The sequence below is a fragment of the Salvelinus fontinalis genome, chromosome 3, assembly GCF_029448725.1.
Source record: "Salvelinus fontinalis isolate EN_2023a chromosome 3, ASM2944872v1, whole genome shotgun sequence".
Lineage (NCBI taxonomy): Eukaryota > Metazoa > Chordata > Actinopteri > Salmoniformes > Salmonidae > Salvelinus > Salvelinus fontinalis.
In genome coordinates this window covers 49,017,283-49,024,708 of record NC_074667.1, presented here as the reverse complement: position 1 = coordinate 49,024,708, position 7,426 = coordinate 49,017,283, and positions in this window count along the sequence as shown.

Sequence of the window (7,426 nt, the reverse complement as noted above, 5' to 3'; positions counted from 1 at the left end):
CGTCCTGCAAACTACAAAGTGTGAATTAAAAGCAGAGTAGCCTGACATTTTGTCAAGATAAAATAGATGTGTAATGAAGGAGGGAAAAACCCCCACCAAAAGTAGATTGTTGAAATGTGAGATAAGGAATCAAAGTTGTGAGCTGGCACAACTTCTGTCACTCCTGTGACTGCGCCGGATGAAAGGTGACTCTTACAGGGCATTATCGCCGCCTCCCAATAGAGGCTTTCTAATCAGTTTCACAGAGTTCACACAGAGTGAAGGTAAAGTTTTCAAGACAAATGGAAAACAGAAATTAAAACGTGATATTTCTGTATAACACCGTTTTAACCCTTAGGTCTTCACCAGGCATCCATATACCAGGTGGGGGTGGAAGGTCCTGTACAGTGCCTTGCAAAAGTTTTCATCCCCCTTGGCATTTTTCCTATTTTGTTGCATTACAACCTGTAATTTAAACAGATTTTTATTTGGATTTCATGTAATGGACATACACAAAATAGTCCAAATTGGTGAAGTGAAATGAAAAAAAAAAAATTGTTTCAAAAAATTCTAAAAGTGGTGCGTGCATATGTATTCACTCCCTTTGCTATGAAGCCCCTAGATAAGATCTGGTGCAACCAATTACCTTCAGAAGTCACATAATTAGTTAAATAAAGTCCACCTGTGTGCAATCTAAGTGTCGCATGATCTGTCACATGATCTCAGTATATATACACCTGTTCTGAAAGGCCCCAGAGTCTGCAACACCACTAAGCAAAGGGCACAACCAAGCAAGCGGCACCATGAAGACCAAGGAGCTCTCCAAACAGGTCAGGGACAAAGTTGTGGAGAAGTACAGATCAGTGTTGGGTTATAAAAAATATCATAAACTTTGAACATCCCACGGAGCACCATTATATCCATTATTAAATAATTGAAAGAATATGGCACCACAACAAACCTGCCAAGAGAGGGCCGCCCACCAAAACTCACGGACCAGGCAAGGAGGGCATTAATCAGAGAGGAAACAAAGACACCAAAGATACCCCTGAAGGAACTGCAAAGCTCCACAGAGGAGATTGGAGTATCTGTCCATAGGACCACTTTAAGACGTACACGCTACAGAGCTGGGCTTTACAGAAGAGTGTCCAGAAAAATTGCTTAAAGAAAAAAATAAGCAAACACGTTTGGTGTTTGCCAAAAGGCATGTGGGAGAAGATAGGTACTCTGGTCAAATGAGACAAAAATTGATTTTTTTGGGCCATCAAGGAAAACGCTATGTCTGGCAAACCCAACACGTTTCATCACCCCGAGAACACCATCCCCGATGTTTTTCATCGGCAGGGACTGAGAAACTGGTCAGAAGTTAAGGAATGATGGATGGAGCTAAATACAGGGACATTTTTGAGGGAAACCTGTTTCAGTCTTCCAGAGATTTGAGATTGGGACGGAGGTTCACCTTCCAGCAGGACAATGACCCCACGCATACTGCTAGAGCAACACTTGAGGGGTTTAAGGGGAAACATCTAAATGTCTTGGAATGGCCTAGTCAAAGCTCAGAACTCAATCCAATTGAGAATCTGTGGTATGACTTAAAGATTGCTGTACACCAGCGGAAGCCATCCAATTTGAAGTAGCTGGAGCAGTTTTGCCTTGAAGAATGGGCAAAAATTCCAGTGGATAGATGTGCCAAGCTTATAGAGACATGCCCCAAGAGACTTGCAGCTGTAATTTCTGCAAAAGGTGGCTCTACAAAGTATTCAATTTGGGGAGGGTGAATAGTTATGCACGCTCAAGTTTTCAGATTTTTTATTTTGAGCTTTTTTCACAATAAAAAATATTTTGCATCTTCAAAGTGGTAGGCATGTTGTGTAAATCAAATGATACAAATCCCGCAAAAATCTATTTTAATTCCAGGTTGTAAGGCAACAAAATAGGAAAAATGCCAAGGGGGTGATTACTTTCGCAAGCCACTGTATATAGAGGCAGTACTCAGAGACAAAACAAATTATAACATAGGTTCACATTATTAACATTCAATGTATCAAAATATATGATCATACACAAGGAATGTGATCAACATTTACAGTAATATACATACACATATAATATTCAATTAGGATTTTCTTTTAAATTGGGACATTTTGAAACTATATAAACCGTTTCAAGTCAAACTCCTTGTTAAGGCCAAGAGGAGGCAGTGTGTTGAGCCTGTGGATCCAGAAAGATTCCCTTTGAAGAAGTTTCCTCTCAATGTCCCCTCCCCTGTGTGACATCTTGACCATTTCTATTCCAATTTATCTCAGAGAGCTAATAGGATGTCCAGCATGTACAAAATGATCAGCAACCAGATTTTTTGTCTCACCTGCCCGTATATTGCTGCAGTGCTTACTGATCCGTGTCCTAAGGCTTTTACGGGTTTTCAAGATGCCAGAAGCTCAACATGGAGATGACTCTGTTCAATGTTTTGTTTTCTTGTGTCAAGGACTATTTGAAGACAACTGTTTAACCTGAAGTAGTACCGCAAATGTCAATATACTTATTTTCTCCAGTCTTACTAGATCTCAAATTATGTCATTTGAAATTGAAAAGTATGGACATATTTTTTAATTTTGCTTAAGAGTAACGTTAACCACCAACTTCATCCTAGTTAACACAAACTTGTTTGTGGTACTGGTGGTGGGGCGCAGTAGGAGTGGAAAGGAAGCCCTCACCCCCCTCTGAGATGGACAAGCCCCTATTATCCCTCTCCAAAACAGCCCTCCTCCCTCCTGAGAGTGTGGGCTCATAATTGGACCTTGTGCTGTGTGTGAATTCTTTGTCTGAAAACCCTTTCCCAGACTGTGTCCGGCCATAAAACAGATGGGGTTTGTGTGTGTGGTACATAGTCACACACACAGAGTCACACACACACACACACACACACACACACACACACACACACACACACACACACACACACACACACACACACACACACACACACACACACACACACACACACACACACACACACACACACACACACACACACACACACACTCCACGGGATATGTCACTCACACCCACGCCAGACCCCACAAAAACTGCACAATGACAAGAAAAGCGTCGGGGGTGAGGATGGGAGGTGGGCCTGTGTCTCTGTATCTGAGGAACTGTAATGCAGGGGAACATACAATAACATTTTTGTAGCTGGTCCGTTTGAAGGGACTGAGAAAGAATGCATCATTTTATAGAAAAGAAGGAGAAAAAAGTAAACGTCCAACGGCCTATTGTTGATCTGTAGTTTACTCTGCTGAAGTTATTTGGCTACGTGGTAAATGGCATTGCTCTGTCGGAAATGACATTGCCACGGCAACCAAAACCTGTAATTGTCCATACGTTTTGTGGGAGTTGCAGCTGTACAGCCTATTCTATCAAAGAGCTGTCTTGTGAAAGTTGGACTATAATGGCCAAAGAGGTGAAAGCTCTCCCACTCTCTTTCTTTTAAAAGTACCAAGGACCAACCCTCCTTAGCCCTCTCCCTCCCTTTCTTTCTCTCATTCACTGTCACTCACTTATTCATTCATCCATTCACTCATCAGTTATTCACAAACGAATTATTTCAGTAACCCGTCCCTCCCTCCCTCCCTCCCTCCCTCACTCATGTGTTCGTAGTCACTCTCTCTCCGTCCCTCTCTCTCTGTCAGATATCTCTGAATGTAAGGCCGATTTGCTCCATAAGTCACCCACTTGTTAGGCTGTCAAGCCGTGCTTCATCTTGACACTCCTGTTCCTCAGCAAATATGCTCTGTGATCCATATCTTCAGACTGCCACATATCATGTTACACCACCAAGGGACCAGAGAAAGCAATCTGTTCAGATGTAATACTGTACGTTTGTATCGAGTCACATAGAAGAAAAGATGCACCTTGAATTCATTTCTTTGTATGAACATGTCTATATCCTTTCACTGGACATAAATAAAAACAATTTGACACATTGAATTACAAGTGTGTTTGCATGTGTGTGTGTGTGTGTATGTGTCATGACATGATAGGAAACTGCTTTCCTGGCTTTGGGTGAGACAGTATTTTCCTGCCTTAGTTTCCGAGCAGCACAGTATTGCGCTGCAATGCTCCCACACAACAGCTCAAAGCAAATGCAGTGTTGGATCCTGACAGGGATTTTCTTCAAATCAATAGTCATACTGCTGGTATGTGGCTGGAACATCTGTTGCCGACGGTTCTACCAACAGGTGCTGTGGAATGGCACAACGTTGTGAGAATATGGATGCCGCCAGGACTGGTTTGGCCTAGTGTGCTCTACAGCCATGTCCAGCTGCATAGAGAATCTGTGTGTTGAACCAGGCAGAACTATAAACCCGACCCAGGGCAGGGTCAGTCAGGGGCATGGGCTAGAGTGGATCTGCCCCTGAGGCCTCTTCATGAGCAGAGAGATAGAGAGCTAAGCCATAGCAAACCTCCAAAACATGCTCCACAGGGTTTTGACAGATATATCCGTGACGTATGAATAATATCGTACAGTATTTTTGGCAGAATCCTAATTGAAAAGAGGGTTTAATTTCAGCATAATACAGAAAGAGAGGTAGATACAAAAGCAGCTTTTTCTTTTATTCTCTCTTGCAAAGCTGAAGAGTATAGGACTTCAAATTTACAGTTGTAGGAGAAAAATGTAATTGTCTCTTTTTAGTTTACAATGTCTGCAGTGTGTATGTCTGTGTATGTGAGTGTGAGGTGTGTGTTTGTGCTTGGAGGGGGGTGAGCTACGATAGAGGGGAAAATAACTTAATTCAGAAATGTTTGTTTTTCCCATTCCTCAGTTCCGGCCTGTCCTGTCCTTTCACAAACACATCCAGGTGCATGTTGGGAGCACAACAGCCAACCAACCGTGTTTTTGCAAGTCTTCACCAAGGCAACAGGCCGACGGGAAACAATGATTTTCAACACTTCACCCCGGGAGACTGTGGGAGGGAGCGCTGACTATGGGGAGGAAACTGTGTCTTTACAGGTGGGTAATGTTTCTCACATGGAGAGAAGAATAATTACATTTAGAAGGACATTTAAAAAACAAAAGCCCCCTTTTACAAACTGGACTCTTCAGTCTGATTAAACAACCAAGCATGATGTGGCCCAGCTGTGGTGGTTTTCACAGAACACCGCAAATCGGTTGTTTCCCCAAACTTGGAAGGTTGATACACTGAGCAAATCCTCTTTGTTGATTGTGATTTTTGGTGGCAGAAATATGGTGTGATATTTCATGGAGAGGGGCGAAGTGTAAAGCACAGCTGTTGTTCTCTGCTTTAAAGGTCCAGCTGTTGGTGCTCTGTGCTATTTATCCACAGCCCTGTATCACTTTAGATCCATTTACTGTAAGTTAATAGGCCTGATGTTGAAGTCGTATTATCATCTTCACTATTTATAGTGTCTTTGTAATGACATGCAGGTTGTAACAGTGTAGATGACATGATTACAATTTCAGGATGTGATGGTAACACTTAAGTTTCCTCTTATACCGCAGTAATTAAACAGTAGTTACTGTAGTAACAACACTGTAATAAAGACATTTCAGTTGAATGCATTCAGTTGTACAACTGACCAGGTATCCCCCTTTCTTTTCCTTAATAACATTGTTTTATGGAAATTGATTTACATCATTTGGATATGGCACACCACGGACTAAGAAAAAATGTTGTCTCATCCCAGACTCCTTTGGAGGTCTATGGCCCCCTGGCGTTGTCCAATGTGACACATGGGTGGCAGGTGAGAGAGGGGTGGAGGTAAGGGGGGTGAGGGGTGGAGGAATGGGGGGTGAGAGGGTGGGTGGCTGGTGGCTGGTGAGAGAGGTTTGGAGATAAGGGGGGTGAGTGGGTGTGTTGTATAGTGTGATGATCCCTGCTCGACCTCCCTGAGCTGAAAGAGAGCCCAGCGAGTCCCAGCCGCCTCTCCTTATCAGATCAGGCATCCACTTCAATTTGCAATTCTAATGAAAATCAGACACCTGCACTGCCAACGATCACCTCTCTGTGGATCTCTGCCACCACAATTGAAAAATAAGGAGGAAAGGAAGAAAGAAAAGGTGATAGAGAGAGAGGAAAGGAGCGAGGGAAGAGAGAAGCAGAGAGTCCTATCAGCTAGGGGGAGGAGGGGTGTCTGGTTACAGTTGGCCCAGGGATGGAGGAGAAGAAAGACTCTCTTTCATTCGGGGCTCTGTGACAGAGGTCTTCTCACATGGTGAAAGAATCGGGAGATGATGTTGGCTGTGAGGGAGGGTGGCCAGGGGACCTGGGAGGTCTGACACTGGGGTGATCCTACCTCTCCTACCCCTTCACCTGCATGGGAGCATGGGACTCATGGGAGTCAGCTCTCCCCTCTGCTCTGTCTGATGGCTGCATGGTCTAGACTACGAATTGAATCATCCCCACTGATGTGAATCCCAAGGGTTAGTTTCAGAATTGATACACCTTTTATGTACCCAATACATCCCTCCTCTCAGCTCCTTATCAGAGGGGAGAGATCTGGCCATCTCTGGCTATGCTTGTCTGAGGCAAAGGTTAAGAGTATCACACACACAACGAGGCCGTTAACAGCCAAGATAGACTACTCATAAGAGGAAGAAGAGGAGTAGGTGGAGGTCAGAGTGATCCTATCAGTCCATTACAGGGACCGTTGTGGACAAAAGCAAGTGCTCTCTCTTTCACTGTGGCCTAGTTGTGGCCATGGTTAGCATGGTCACAGGGACACTGGTTCTCTGCACTGCACATATGGGCAGCAGAACAAAGAGGCCTTGATGAAGGTATGTGGAGATGCCACCACTCCTCAAAGAACTCAGAGCTGAATTCACCTCGGCCACCGGACCACAGCATTCAGGCCAGCAACAATACACAGGAGACCCACTTTCCACATCTTTACCTCCACTAGTGAAATGAGGGGTCCTCTCCAACAGACCAACAGACATTATAACACTGTTTGTTCGTTCATCATTGATGTTGTGTCATGATGAATTGTAAACCCCAATTAAATAGTGTATTCATGTATTTGTTGCAGCTATTGAAACTAAGGTCCAGAATCCTAGTTTGGACGTAGTGTGCTGAAGGCTCTCTGGCCTTCACCAGGGCTCTTCTTTATCAACCCTGGCTACTTTTTTCACAAAATTCTGCCGCACATGGAGATTCTAGGATTTGCGTACGCAACAAGTTATTGAGATTTAACACGTGAACGAGCATTACAACTCCCGCCTCCATTCAACTTGTGTGGTGGCCAAAATGTCCTCATTTGCTGTATGATTTGGAAATGTTGGAACTGGTCCATGACAGTTTCTGAAAGAAAGAGCAATGGTACCTTTGATCACATTTCTATAGCAGTGTATGCAGAATGCTTTCATCTTTTGCAGTGAATATTTCTTACTAAACACACATTCTGTCTATAGCGAGTGCTATCCACTGGC